Here is a 15,553-nt window from a genome sequence, read left to right as displayed (position 1 = left end):
CGCAGACGCCGACGAGCAGAGGCGAAAACAACAGCAGGACCAGCGCAGTCGCCGACGCCGATGAGCAGTGCAAAAAAACCCAGCAGGACCAGCGCAGTCACCGATGAGCAGAGCAGAAAACAGCTGCAGGACCAGCGCAGTCGCAGACGCCGACGAGCAGAGCAGACGCCGACGAGCAGAGAAGAAAACAGCAGCAGGACCAGCGCAGTCGCCGACGCCGACGATCAGAGCAGAAAACAACTGTGGGACCAGCGCAGTCGCCGACGGCGACGAGCAGAGCAGGAAACGGCAGCAGGATCAGCGCATTCGCTGACGCAGACAAGCAGAGCAGAAAACAGCAGCAGGACAAGCGCAGTAGCCGACTCCGATGAGCAGATCAGAAAACAGCAGCAGGACCAGCGCAGTCGCCGACGAGCAGAGCAAAAAAAAGCAGCAGGAGATGCGCAGTCGCGGACGCCGACGAGCAGAGCAGAAAACAGCAGCAGGACCAGCGCTGACGCCGACGAGCAGAGCAAAAAACAGCAGCAGGAGATGCGCAGTCGCAGACGATCAGAGCAGAAAACAGCAGCAGGGTCAGCGCAGTCGCTGACGCCGACGAGCAGAGCCGAAAAAAGCAGCAGGAGATGCGCAGCCGCAGACGCCAATGAGCAGAGCAGAAAACAACTCAAGGACCAGCGCAGTCGCCGACGAGCAGTGCAGAAAACAGCAGCAGGATCATCGCAGTTGCCGACGCCGACGATCAGAGCAGAAAACAATAGCAGGACGAGCGCAGTCGCCGACGGCGACAGGCAGAGCAGAAGACAGCAGCAGGATCAGCGCAGTTGCTGACCTCGACGAGCAGAGCAGAAAACAGCATCAGCGCAGTCGCTGATGCCAACGGGCAGAGCAGAAAACAGCAGCAGGACCAGCGCAGTCGCCGACGCCGACGAGCAAAGAAGAAAACAGCAACAGGACCAGCGCAGTCGCCGACGCCGACGAGCAGAGCAGAAAACAGCAGCAGGATCAGCGCAGTAGCAGACGCCGATGAGCAGAGCAGAAAACAGCAGCAGGATCAGCGCAGTCGCCGACGCCGACGAGCAGAGCAAAAAACAGCAGCATCATCAGCGCAGTCGCAGACGTCGACGAGCAGAGCAGAAAACAGCAGCAGGATCAGCGTAGTCGCTGACACCGACGAGCAGAGCAGAAAACAGCAGCAGGATCAGCGCAGTCGCTGACGCCGACGAGCAGAGCAGAAAAAATGGTAAATGGTAAATGGCCTGTATTTGATATAGCGCCTTCTAGAGTCCTGGAACCCCCCAAGGCGCTTTACAACACAATCAGTCATTCACCCATTCACACACACATTCACACACTGGTGGGGATGAGCTACAGTGTAGCCACAGCTGCCCTGGGGCGCACTGACAGAGGCGAGGCTGCCGAGCACTGGCGCCACCGGTCCCTCCGACCACCACCAGCAGGCAACGTGGGTTAAGTGTCTTGCCCAAGGACACAACGACAGCGACAGACTGAGCGGGTCTCGAACCTGCGACCTTCCGATTGCGAGGCGAGCACTTAACTCCTGTGCCACCGTCGCCACCAGGAGATGCGCAGACGCCAACGAGCAGAGCAGAAAACAGCAGCAGGATCAACGCAGTCGCCGACGCCGATGAGCAGTGCAGAAAACAGCAGCAGGACCAGAGCAGTCACCGACGAGCAGAGCAGAAAACAGCAGCAGGACCAGCGCAGTCGGCGACGCCTACTAGCAAAGCAGAAAACAGCAGCAGGATCAGCGCAGTCGCCGACGCCGATGAGCAGTGCAGAAAACAGCGGCAGGACCAGCGCAGTCGCCGACGCCTACGAGCAGAGCAGAAAACAGCAGCAGGATCAGCGCAGTCGCTGACGAGCAGAGCAGAAAACAGCAGCAGGACCAGCGCAGTCGCAGACGCCGATGAGCAGAGCAGAAAACAGCAGCAGGACCAGCGCAGTCGCCGACGAGCAGAGCAAAAAACAACAGCAGGAGATGCGCAGTCGCAGACGCCGACGAGCAGAGCAAAAACAGCAGCAGGATCAGCACAGTCGCTGACGCCGACGAGCAGAGCAAAAAACAGCAGCAGGAGATGCGCAGTCGCAGACGATCAGAGCAGAAAACAGCAGCAGGGTCAGAGCAGTCGCTGATGCCGACGAGCAGAGCAGAAAAAAGCAGCAGGAGATGCGGAGTCGCCGACGCCTACGAGCAGAGCAGAAAAAATCGGCAGGAGATGTGCAGTCGCAGAAGCCAACGAGCAGAGCAGAAAACAGCAGCAGGATCAACGCAGTCGCCGACGCCGATGAGCAGTGCAGAAAACAGCAGCAGGTCCAGCGCAGTCGCCGACGAGCAGAGCAGAAAACAGCAGCAGGATCAGCGCAGTCGCCGTCGCTGATGAGCAGTGCAGAAAAAAGCAGCAGGACCAGCGCAGTAACCGACTCCTACGAGCAGAGCAGAAAACAGCAGCAGGACCAGCGCAGTCGCAGACGCCGACGAGCAGAGGCGAAAACAACAGCAGGACCAGCGCAGTCGCCGACGCCGATGAGCAGTGCAAAAAACACCAGCAGGACCAGCGCAGTCGCCGATGAGCAGAGCAGAAAACAGCAGCAGGACCAGCGCAGTCGCAGACGCCGACGAGCAGAGCAGACGCCGACGAGCAGAGAAGAAAACTGCAGCAGGACCAGCGCAGTCGCCGACGCCGACGATCAGAGCAGAAAACAACAGCAGGACCAGCGCAGTCGCCAACGTCGACGAGCAGAGCAGGATACAGCAGCAGGATCAGCGCATTCGCTGACGCAGACAACCAGAGCAGAAAACAGCAGCAGGATCAGCGCAGTAGCCGACGCCGATGAGCAGAGCAGAAAACAGCAGCAGGACCAGCGCAGTCGCCGACGAGCAGAGCAAAAAACAGCAGCAGGAGATGCGCAGTCGCAGACGCCGACGAGCAGAGCAGAAAACAGCAGCAGGATCAGCACAGTCGCTGACGCCGACGAGCAGAGCAAAAAACAGCAGCAGGAGATGCGCAGTCGCAGACGATCAGAGCAGAAAACAGCAGCAGGGTCAGCGCAGTCGCTGACGCCGACGAGCAGAGCAGAAAAAAGCAGCAGGAGATGCGCAGTCGCAGACGCCAATGAGCAGAGCAGAAAACAGCAGCAGGATCAACGCAGTCACCGACGCCTATGAGCAGTGCAGAAAACAGCAGCAGGACCAGCGCAGTCGCCGACGAGCAGAGCAGAAAACAGCAGCAGGACCAGCGCAGTCGCAGACGCCGATGAGCAGTGCAGAAAACAGCAGCAGGACCAGCGCAGTCGCCGACGCCTACGAGCAGAGCAGAAAAAATCGGCAGGAGATGTGCAGTCGCAGAAGCCAACGAGCAGAGCAGAAAACAGCAGCAGGACCAGCGCAGTCGCAGACGCCGATGAGCAGTGCAGAAAACAGCAGCAGGACCAGAGCAGTCACCGACGAGCAGAGCAGAAAACAGCAGCAGGACCAGCGCAGTCGGCGACGCCTACTAGCAAAGCAGAAAACAGCAGCAGGATCAGCGCAGTCGCCGACGCCGATGAGCAGTGCAGAAAACAGCAGCAGGACCAGCGCAGTCGCCGACGCCTACGAGCAGAGCAGAAAACAGCAGCAGGATCAGCGCAGTCGCTGACGAGCAGAGCAGAAAACAGCAGCAGGACCAGCGCAGTCGCAGACGCCGATGAGCAGAGCAGAAAACAGCAGCAGGACCAGCGCAGTCGCCGACAAGCAGAGCAAAAAACAGCAGCAGGAGATGCGCAGTCGCAGACGCCGACGAGCAGAGCAAAAACAGCAGCAGGATCAGCACAGTCGCTGACGCCGACGAGCAGAGCAAAAAACAGCAGCAGGAGATGCGCAGTCGCAGACGATCAGAGCAGAAAACAGCAGCAGGGTCAGAGCAGTCGCTGACGCCGACGAGCAGAGCAGAAAAAAGCAGCAGGAGATGCGGAGTCGCCGACGCCTACGAGCAGAGCAGAAAAAATCGGCAGGAGATGTGCAGTCGCAGAAGCCAACGAGCAGAGCAGAAAACAGCAGCAGGATCAACGCAGTCGCCGACGCCGATGAGCAGTGCAGAAAACAGCAGCAGGTCCAGCGCAGTCGCCGACGAGCAGAGCAGAAAACAGCAGCAGGATCAGCGCAGTCGCCGTCGCTGATGAGCAGTGCAGAAAAAAGCAGCAGGACCAGCGCAGTAACCGACGCCTACGAGCAGAGCAGAAAACAGCAGCAGGACCAGCGCAGTCGCAGACGCCGACGAGCAGAGGCGAAAACAACAGCAGGACCAGCGCAGTCGCCGACGCCGATGAGCAGTGCAAAAAACACCAGCAGGACCAGCGCAGTCGCCGATGAGCAGAGCAGAAAACAGCAGCAGGACCAGCGCAGTCGCAGACGCCGACGAGCAGAGCAGACGCCGACGAGCAGAGAAGAAAACTGCAGCAGGACCAGCGCAGTCGCCGACGCCGACGATCAGAGCAGAAAACAACAGCAGGACCAGCGCAGTCGCCAACGTCGACGAGCAGAGCAGGATACAGCAGCAGGATCAGCGCATTCGCTGACGCAGACAACCAGAGCAGAAAACAGCAGCAGGATCAGCGCAGTAGCCGACGCCGATGAGCAGAGCAGAAAACAGCAGCAGGACCAGCGCAGTCGCCGACGAGCAGAGCAAAAAACAGCAGCAGGAGATGCGCCGTCGCAGACGCCGACGAGCAGAGCAGAAAACAGCAGCAGGATCAGCACAGTCGCTGACGCCGACGAGCAGAGCAAAAAACAGCAGCAGGAGATGCGCAGTCGCAGACGATCAGAGCAGAAAACAGCAGCAGGGTCAGCGCAGTCGCTGACGCCGATGAGCAGAGCAGAAAAAAGCAGCAGGAGATGCGCAGTCGCAGACGCCAATGAGCAGAGCAGAAAACAGCAGCAGGATCAACGCAGTCACCGACGCCTATGAGCAGTGCAGAAAACAGCAGCAGGACCAGCGCAGTCGCCGACGAGCAGAGCAGAAAACAGCAGCAGGACCAGCGCAGTCGCAGACGCCGATGAGCAGTGCAGAAAACAGCAGCAGGACCAGCGCAGTCGCCGACGCCTACGAACAGAGATGAAAACAGCAGCAGGATCAGCACATTTGCCGACGCCGATGAGCAGTGCAGAAAACAGCAGCAAGACCAGCGCAGTCGCTGACGAGCAGAGCAGAAAACAGCAGCAGGACCAGCACAGTCGCAGACGTCGACGAGCAGAGGCGAAAACAACAGCAGGAAAAGCGCAGTCGCCGACACGGATGAGCAGTGCAGAAAACACCAGCATGAACAGCACAGTCGCCGATGAGCAGAGCAGAAAACAGCAGCAGGACCAGCGCTGTCGCAGACGCCGACAAGCAGAGCAGACACCGACGAGCAGAGAAGAAAACAGCAGCAGGACCAGCGCAGTCGCCGACGCCGACGATCAGAGCAGAAAACAACAGCAGGACCAGCGCAGTCGCCGACGGCGATGAGCAGAGCAGGAAACAGCAGCAGGATCAGCGCATTCACTGACGCAAACAAGCAGAGCAGAAAACAGCAGAAGGATCAGTGCAGTAGCCGACGCCGATGAGCAGAGCAGAAAACAGCAGCAGGACCAGCGCAGTCGCCGACGAGCAGAGCAAAAAACAGCAGCAGGAAATGAGCAGTCGCAGACGCCGACGAGCAGAGCAGAAAACAGCAGCAGGATAAGCGCAGTCGCTGATGCCGACAAGCAGAGCAAAAAACAGCAGCAGGAGATGCGACGTCGCAGACGCCAATGAGCAGAGAAGAAAACAGCAGCAGGATCAACGCAGACGCCGATGAGCAGTGCAGAAAACAGCAGCAGGACCAGAGCAGTCGCCGACGAGCAGAGCAGAAAACAGCAGCAGGACCAGCGCAGTCGGCGACGCCTACGAGCAAAGCAGAAAACAGCAGCAGAATCAGCGCAGTCGCCGACGCCGATGAGCAGTGCAGAAAACAGCAGCAGGACCAGCGCATTCTCCGACGCCTACGAGCAGAGCAGAAAACAGCAGGAGGATCAGCGCAGTCGCCGACGAGCAGAGCAGAAAACAGCAGCAGGACCAGCGCAGTCGCAGACGCCGATGAGCAGAGCAGAAAACAGCAGCAGGACCAGCGCAGTCGCCGACGAGCAGAGCAAAAAACAGCAGCAGGAGATGTGCAGTCGCAGACGCCGATGAGCAGAGCAGAAAACAGCAGCAGGATCAGCACAGTCGCTGACGCCGACGAGCAGAGCAAAAAACAGCAGCAGGAGATGCGCAGTCGCAGACGATCAGAGCAGAAAACAGCAGCAGGGTCAGCGCAGTCGCTGACGCCGACGAGCAGAGCAGAAAAAAGCAGCAGGAGATGCGTAGTCACCGACGCCTACGAGCAGAGCAGAAAAAATCGGCAGGAGAGTGCAGTCGCAGACGCCAACGAGCAGAGCAGAAAACAGCAGCTGGATCAACGCAGTCGCCAACGCCGATGAGCAGTGCAGAAAACAGCAGCAGGTCCAGCGCAGTCGCCGACGAGCAGAGCAGAAAACAGCAGCAGGATCAGCGCAGTCGCCGTCGCCGATGAGCAGAGCAGAAAACAGCAGCAGGACCAGCGCAGTCGCAGACGCCAACGAGCAGATGCGAAAACAACAGCAGGACCAGCGCAGTCGCCGACGCCGATGAGCAGTGCAGAAAACAGCAGCAGGACCAGCGCAGTCGCCGACGAGCAGAGCAGAAAACAGCAGCAGGACCAGCGCAGTTGCCGACGAGCAGAGCAGAAAACAGCAGCAGGATCAGGGCAGTCGCCGACGCCGACGAGCAGAGATAAAAACAGCAGCATGATCAGCGCAGTCGCAGACGCCAACGAGCAGAGCAGCAAACAGCAGCAGGATCAGTGTAGTTGCTGACACCGACGAGCAGAGCAGAAAACAGCAGCAGGATCAGCGCAGTCGCTGACGCCGACGAGCAGAGCAGAAAAAAGCACCAGGAGATGCGCAGACGCCAACGAGCAGAGCAGAAAACAGCAGCAGGATCAACGCAGTCGCCGACGCCGATGAGCAGTGCAGAAAACAGCAGCAGGACCAGAGCAGTCGCCGACGAGCAGAGCAGAAAACAGCAGCAGGACCAGCGCAGTCGGCGACGCCTACGAGCAAAGCAGAAAACAGCAGCAGAATCAGCGCAGTCGCCGACGCCGATGAGGAGTGCAGAAAACAGCAGCAGGACCAGCGCAGTCACCGACGCCTACGAGCAGAGCAGAAAACAGCAGCAGGATCAGCGCAGTCGCCGACGAGCAGAGCAGAAAACAGCAGCAGGACCAGCGCAGTCGCAGACGCCGATGAGCAGAGCAGAAAACAGCAGCAGGACCAGCGCAGTCGCCGACGAGCAGAGCAAAAAACAGCAGCAGGAGATGTGCAGTCGCAGACGCCGATGAGCAGAGCAGAAAACAGCAGCAGGATCAGCACAGTCGCTGATGCCGACGAGCAGAGCAAAAAACAGCAGCAGGAGATGCGTAGTCACCGACGCCTACGAGCAGAGCAGAAAACAGCAGCAGGACCAGCGCAGTCGCAGACGCCGACGAGCAGATGCGAAAACAACAGCAGGACCAGCGCAGTCGCCGACGCCGATGAGCAGTGCAGAAAACAGCAGCAGGACCAGCGCAGTCGCCGACGAGCAGAGCAGAAAACAGCAGCAGGACCAGCGCAGTCGCAGACGATCAGAGCAGAAAACAGCAGCAGGGTCAGCGCAGTCGCTGACGCCGACGAGCAGAGCAGAAAAAAGCAGCAGGAGATGCGTAGTCACCGACGCCTACGAGCAGAGCAGAAAAAATCGGCAGGAGATGTGCAGTCGCAGACGCCAACGAGCAGAGCAGAAAACAGCAGCAGGATCAACGCAGTCGCCAACGCCGATGAGCAGTGCAGAAAACAGCAGCAGGTCCAGCGCAGCCGCCGACGAGCAGAGCAGAAAACAGCAGCAGGATCAGCGCAGTCGCCGTCGCCGATGAGCAGTGCAGAAAACAGCAGCAGGACCAGCGCAGTCGCCGAAGCCTACGAGCAGAGCAGAAAACAGCAGCAGGACCAGCGCAGTCGCAGACGCCGACGAGCAGATGCGAAAACAACAGCAGGACCAGCGCAGTCGCCGACGCCGATGAGCAGTGCAGAAAACAGCAGCAGGACCAGCGCAGTCGCCGACGAGCAGAGCAGAAAACAGCAGCAGGACCAGCGCAGTTGCCGACGAGCAGAGCAGAAAACAGCAGCAGGACCAGCGCAGTCGCCGACGAGCAGAGCAGAAAACAGCAGCAGGACCTGCGCAGTCGCCGACGAGCAGTGCAGAAAACAGCAGCAGGACCAGCGCAGTCGCAGACGCCGACGAGCAGAGCAGACGCTGACGAGCAGAGAAGAAAACAACAGCAGGACCAGTGCAGGCGCCGACGGTGATGGGCAGAGCAGAAAACAGCAGCAGGATCATCCCAGTCGCTGACGCCGATGAGCAGAGCAGAAAATAGCAGCAGGATCAGCGCAGAAGCCGACGCGGACAAGCAGAGCAGAAAACAGCAGCAGGGTCAGTGCAGTTGCCGACGCCGACGAGCAGAGCAGAAAACAGCAGTAAGACCAGCGCAGTCGCCGATGCCGACAAATCAGAGCAGAAAACAACAGCAGGACCAGCGCAGTCATCAACGGCGACGAGCAGAGCAGGAAACAGCAGCAGGACCAGCGCAGTCACCGACGAGCATAGCAAAAAACTGCAGCAGGAGATGTGCAGTCGCAGATGCCAAAGAGCAGAGCAGAAAACAGCAGCAGGATCAGCGCAGTCGCCGACGCCGATGAGCATTGCAGAAAACAGCAGCAGGACCAGCGCAGTCGCCGACGCCTACGAGCAGAGCAGAAAACATTTGCAGGATTAGTGCAGTCGCCGAGGCCGATGAGCAGTGCAGAAAACAGCAGCAGGACCAGCGCAGTCGCCGACGAGCAGAGCAAAAAACAGCAGCAGGATCAGCGTAGTCACTGACACCGACGAGCAGAGCAGAAAACAGCAGCAGGATCAGCGCAGTCGCTGACGCCGACGAGCAAATCAGAAAACAGCAGCAGGAGATGAGCAGTCACCGACACCGACGAGCAGATCAGAAAACAGCAGCAGGACCAGCGCAGTCGCAGACGCCGACGAGCAGAGCAGTTGCCGACGAGCAGAGGCGAAAACAACAGCAGGACCAGCGCAGTCGCCGACGCCGATGAGCAGTGCAGAAAACAGCTGCAGGACCAGCACAGTCGCCGACGCGCAGAGCAAAAAACAGCAGCAGGAGATGCGCAGTCGCAGACGATCAGAGCAGAAAACAGCAGCAGGGTCAGCGCAGTCGCTGACGCCGACGAGCAGAGCAGAAAAAAGCAGCAGGAGATGCGTAGTCACCGACGCCTACGAGCAGAGCAGAAAAAATCGGCAGGAGATGTGCAGTCGCAGACGCCAACGAGCAGAGCAGAAAACAGCAGCAGGATCAACGCAGTCGCCAACGCCGATGAGCAGTTCAGAAAACAGCAGCAGGTCCAGCGCAGTCGCCGACGAGCAGAGCAGAAAACAGCAGCAGGATCAGCGCAGTCGCCGTCGCCTACGAGCAGAGCAGAAAACAGCAGCAGGACCAGCGCAGTCGCAGAGGCCGACTGGTAGATGCGAAAACAACAGCAGGACCAGCGCAGTCGCCGACGCCGATGAGCAGTGCAGAAAACAGCAGCAGGACCAGCGCAGTCGCAGACGAGCAGAGAAGAAAACAGCAGCAGGACCAGCGCAGTTGCCGACGAGCAGAGCAGAAAACAGCAGCAGGATCAGCGCAGTCGCCGACGCCGACGAGCAGAGCAAAAAACATCAGCATGATCAGCGCAGTCGCAGACGCCAACGAGCAGAGCAGCAAACAGCAGCAGGATCAGCGCAGTCGCTGACGCCGACGAGCAGAGCAGAAAAAAGCACCAGGAGATGCGCAGACGCGAACGAGCAGAGCAGAAAACAGCAGCAGGATCAACGCAGTCGCCGACGCCGATGAGCAGTGCAGAAAACAGCAGCAGGACAAGAGCAGTCGCCGACGAGCAGAGCAGAAAACAGCAGCAGGACCAGCACAGTCGGCGACGCCTACGAGCAAAGCAGAAAACAGCAGCAGAATCAGCGCAGTCGCCGACGCCGATGAGCAGTGCAGAAAACAGCAGCAGGACCAGCGCAGTCACCGACGCCTACGAGCAGAGCAGAAAACAGCAGCAGGATCAGCGCAGTCGCCGACGAGCAGAGCAGAAAACAGCAGCAGGACCAGCGCAGTCGCAGACGCCGATGAGCAGAGCAGAAAACAGCAGCAGGACCAGCGCAGTCGCCGACGAGCAGAGCAAAAAACAGCAGCAGGAGATGTGCAGTCGCAGACGCCGATGAGCAGAGCAGAAAACAGCAGCAGGATCAGCACAGTCGCTGACGCCGACGAGCAGAGCAAAAAACAGCAGCAGGAGATGCGCAGTCGCAGACGATCAGAGCAGAAAACAGCAGCAGGGTCAGCGCAGTCGCTGACGCCGACGAGCAGAGCAGAAAAAAGCAGCAGGACCAGCGCAGTCGCCGACGCCTACGAGCAGAGCAGAAAACAGCAGCAGGACCAGCGCAGTTGCAGACGCCGACGAGCAGATGCGAAAACAACAGCAGGACCAGCACAGCCGCCGACGCCGATGAGCAGTGCAGAAAACAGCAGCAGGACCAGCGCAGTCGCCGACGAGCAGAGCAGAAAACAGCAGCAGGACCAGCGCAGTTGCCGTCGAGCAGAGCAGAAAAAAGCAGCAGGACCAGCGCAGTCGCCGACGAGCAGAGCAGAAAACAGCAGCAGGACCTGCGACTTCGCTGGTCCTGCTGCTGTTTTCTGCTCTGCTCGTCGGCGACTGCGCTGGTCCTGCTGCTGTTTTCTGCACTGCTCATCGGCGTCGGCGCCTGCACTAATCCTGCAAATGTTTTCTGCTCTGCTCGTAGGCGTCGGCGACTGCGCTGGTCCTGCTGCTGTTTTTTGCTCTGCTCGTCGGCGTCAGCGACTGTGCTGATCCTGCTGCTGTTTTCTGCTCTGCTCATCGGCGTCTGCGACTGCACATCTCCTGCTGCTGTTTTTTGCTCTGCTCGTCGGCGTCAGCGACTGTGCTGATCCTGCTGCTGTTTTCTGCTCTGCTCATCGGCGTCTACGACTGCACATCTCCTGCTGCTGTTTTTTGCTCTGCTCGTCGGCGACTGCGCTGGTCCTGCTGCTGTTTTCTGCTCTGCTCATCGGCGTCTGCGACTGCGCTGGTCCTGCTGCTGTTTTCTGCTCTGCTCGTCGGCGACTGCGCTGATCCTGCTGCTGTTTTCTGCTCTACTCGTAGGCGTCGGTGACTGCGCTGGTCCTGCTGCTGTTTTCTGCACTGCTCATCGGCGTCGGCGACTGCGCTGCTTCTGCTGCTGTTTTCTGCTTTGCTCGTAGGCGTCGCCGACTGTGCTGGTCCTGCTGCTGTTTTCTGCTCTGCTCGTCGGCGACTGCTCTGGTCCTGCTGCTGTTTTCTGCACTGCTCATCGGCGTCGGCGACTGCGTTGATCCTGCTGCTGTTTTCTGCTCTGCTCGTTCGCGTCTGCGCATCTCCTGGTGCTTTTTTCTGCTCTGCTCATCGGCGTCAGCGACTGCGCTGATCCTGCTGCTGTTTTCTGCTCTGCTCGTAGGTGTCAGCGACTACACTGATCCTGCTGCTGTTTGCTGCTCTGCTCGTTGGCGTCTGCGACTGCGCTGATCATGCTGCTGTTTTTTGCTCTGCTCGTCGGCGTCGGCGACTGCGCTGATCCTGCTGCTGTTTTCTGCTCTGCTCGTCGGCAATTGCGCTGGTCCTGCTGCTGTTTTCTGCTCTGCTCGTCTGCGACTGCGCTGGTCCTGCTGCTGTTTTCTGCACTGCTCATCGGCGTCGGCGACTGCGCTGGTCCTGCTGTTGTTTTCGCATCTACCAGTCGGCCTCTGCGACTGCGCTGGTCCTGCTGCTGTTTTCTGCTCTGCTCGTAGGCGACGGCGACTGCGCTGATCCTGCTGCTGTTTTCTGCTCTGCTCGTCGGCGACTGCGCTGGACCTGCTGCTGTTTTCTGCTCTGCTCGTTGGCGTCTGCGACTGCACATCTCCTGCCGATTTTTTCTGCTCTGCTCGTAGGCGTCGGTGACTACGCATCTCCTGCTGCTTTTTTCTGCTCTGCTCGTCGGCGTCAGCGACTGCGCTGATCCTGCTGCTGTTTTCTGCTCTGATCGTCTGCGAGTGCGCATCTCCTGCTGCTGTTTTTTGCTCTGCGCGTCGGCGACTGTGCTGGTCCTGCAGCTGTTTTCTGCACTGCTCATCGGCGTCGGCGACTGCGCTGGTCCTGCTGTTGTTTTCGCCTCTGCTCGTCGGCAACTGCTCTGCTCGTCGGCGTCTGCGACTGCGCTGGTCCTGCTGCTGTTTTCTGATCTGCTCGTCGGTGTCGGTGACTGCTCATCTCCTGCTGCTGTTTTCTGATTTGCTCGTCGGCGTCAGCGACTGTGCTGATCCTGCTGCTGTTTTCTGCTCTGCTCGTCGGTGTCAGTGACTACGCTGATCCTGCTGCTGTTTTTTGCTCTGCTCGTCGGCGACTGCGCTGGTCCTGCTGCTGTTTTCTGCACTGCTCATCGGCCTCGGCGACTGCACTAATCCTGCAAATGTTTTCTGCTCTGCTCGTAGGCGTCGGCGACTGCGCTGGTCCTGCTGCTGTTTTCTGCAATGCTCATCGGCGTCGGCGACTGCGCTGATCCTGCTGCTGTTTTCTGCTCTGCTCTTTGGCATCTGCGACTGCACATCTCCTGCTGCTGTTTTTTGCTATGCTCGTCGGCGACTGCGCTGGTCCTGCTGCTGTTTCCTGCTCTGCTCGTCGCCGTTGATGACTGCGCTGGTCCTGCTGTTGTTTTCTGCTCTGATTTGTCGGCATCGGCGACTGCGCTGGTCCTGCTGCTGTTTTCTGCTCTGCTCGTCGGCGTCGGCAACTGCACTGACCCTGCTGCTGTTTTCTGCTCTGCTTGTCCGCGTCGGCTACTGCGCTGATCCTGCTGCTATTTTCTGCTCTGCTCATCGGCGTCAGCGACTGGGATGATCCTGCTGCTGTTTTCTGCTCTGCCCATCACCGTCGGCGCCTGCACTGGTCCTGCTGTTGTTTTCTTCTCTGCTCGTCAGCGTCTGCTCTGCTCGTCGGCGTCTGCGACTGCGCTGGTCCTGCTGCTGTTTTCTGCTCTGCTCGTTGGTGACTGCGCTGGTCCTGCTGCTGTTTTCTGCACTGCTCATCGGCATCGGTGACTGCGCTGATCCTGCGGCTGTTTTCTGCACTGCTCGTCGGCGACTGCGCAGGTCCTGCTGCTGTTTTCTGCTCTGCTCGTCGGCGACTGCGCTGGTCCTGCTGCTGTTTTCTGCTCTGCTCGTCGGCAACTGCGCTGGTCCTGCTGCTGTTTTCTGCTCTGCTCGTCGGCGACTGTGCTGGTCCTGCTGCTGTTTTCTGCACTGCTCATCGGCGTCGGCGACTGCGCTGGTCCTGCTGTTGTTTTCGCATCTGCTCGTCGGCGTCTGCGACTGCGCTGGTCCTGCTGCTGTTTTCTGCTCTGCTCGTAGGCGTCGGCGACTGCGCTGGTCCTGCTGCTGTTTTCTGCACTGCTCATCGGCGACGGCGACTGCGCTGATCCTGCTGCTGTTTTCTGCTCTGCTCGTCGGCGACTGCGCTGGACCTGCTGCTGTTTTCTGCACTGCTCATCGGCGTTGGCGACTGCGTTGATCCTGCTGCTGTTTTCTGGTCTGCTCGTTGGCGTCTGCGACTGCACATCTCCTGCTGATTTTTTCTGCTCTGCTCGTAGGCGTCGGTGACTACGCATCTCCTGCTGCTTTTTTCTGCTCTGCTCGTCGGCGTCAGCGACTGCGCTGACCCTGCTGCTGTTTTCTGCTCTGATCGTCTGCGACTGCGCTGGTCCTGCTGCTGTTTTCTGCTCTGCTCGTCGGCGACTGCGCTGGTCCTGCTGCTGTTTTCTGCACTGCTCATCGGCGTCGGCGACTGCGCTGGTCCTGCTGTTGTTTTCGCATCTGCTCGTCGGCGTCTGCGACTGCGCTGGTCCTGCTGCTGTTTTCTGCTCTGCTCGTAGGCGTCGGTGACTACGCATCTCCTGCTGCTGTTTTTTGCTCTGCTCGTCGGCGTCAGCGACTGTGCTGATCCTGCTGCTGTTTTCTGCTCTGCTCATCGGCGTCTGCGACTGCACATCTCCTGCTGCTGTTTTTTGCTCTGCTCGTCAGCGACTGCGCTGGTCCTGCTGCTGTTTTCTGCTCTGCTCATCTGCGTCTGCGACTGCGCTGGTCCTGCTGCTGTTTTCTGCTCTGCTCGTCGGCGACTGCGCTGATCCTGCTGCTGTTTTCTGCTCTGCTCGTAGGCGTCGGTGACTGCGCTGGTCCTGCTGCTGTTTTCTGCACTGCTCATCGGCGTCGGCGACTGCGCTGATTCTGCTGCTGTTTTCTGCTTTGCTCGTAGGCGTCGCCGACTGCGCTGGTCCTGCTGCTGTTTTCTGCTCTGCTCGTCGGCGACTGCTCTGGTCCTGCTGCTGTTTTCTGCACTGCTCATCGGCGTCGGCGACTGCGTTGATCCTGCTGCTGTTTTCTGCTCTGCTCGTTGGCGTCTGCGCATCTCCTGGTGCTTTTTTCTGCTCTGCTCGTCGGCGTCAGCGACTGTGCTGATCCTGCTGCTGTTTTCTGCTCTGCTCGTCGGTGTCAGCAACTACACTGATCCTGCTGCTGTTTGCTGCTCTGCTCGTTGGCGTCTGCGACTGCGCTGATCATGCTGCTGTTTTTTGCTCTGCTCGTCGGCGTCGGCGACTGCCCTGATCCTGCTGCTGTTTTCTGCTCTGCTCGTCGGCAACTGCGCTGGTCCTGCTGCTGTTTTCTGCTCTGCTCGTCGGCGACTGCGCTGGTCCTGCTGCTGTTTTCTGCACTGCTCATCGGCGTCGGCGACTGCGCTGGTCCTGCTGTTGTTTTCGCATCTGCTCGTTGGCGTCTGCGACTGCGCTGGTCCTGCTGCTGTTTTCTGCTCTGCTCATCGGCGACGGCGACTGCGCTGATCCTGCTGCTGTTTTCTGCTCTGCTCGTCGGCGACTGCGCTGGACCTGCTGCTGTTTTCTGCACTGCTCATCGGCGTTGGCGACTGCGTTGATCCTGCTGCTGTTTTCTGCTCTGCTCGTTGGCGTCTGCGACTGCACTCTCCTGCCGATTTTTTCTGCTCTGCTCGTAGGCGTCGGTGACTACGCATCTCCTGCTGCTTTTTTCTGCTCTGCTCCTCGGCGTCAGCGACTGCGCTGACCCTGCTGCTGTTTTCTGCTCTGATCGTCTGCGACTGCGCATCTCCTGCTGCTGTTTTTTGCTCTGCTCGTCGGCGTCAGCGACTGTGCTGATCCTGCTGCTGTTTTCTGCTCTGCTCATCGGTGTCTGCGACTGCACATCTCCTGCTGCTGTTTTTTGCTCTGCTCGTCGGCGACTGCGCTGGTCCTGCTGCTGTTTTCTGCTCTGCTCA

The sequence above is a fragment of the Nothobranchius furzeri genome, chromosome 8 (genome assembly GCF_043380555.1).
Source record: "Nothobranchius furzeri strain GRZ-AD chromosome 8, NfurGRZ-RIMD1, whole genome shotgun sequence".
Classification (NCBI taxonomy): domain Eukaryota; kingdom Metazoa; phylum Chordata; class Actinopteri; order Cyprinodontiformes; family Nothobranchiidae; genus Nothobranchius; species Nothobranchius furzeri.
This window is presented reverse-complemented; position numbering follows the sequence as displayed.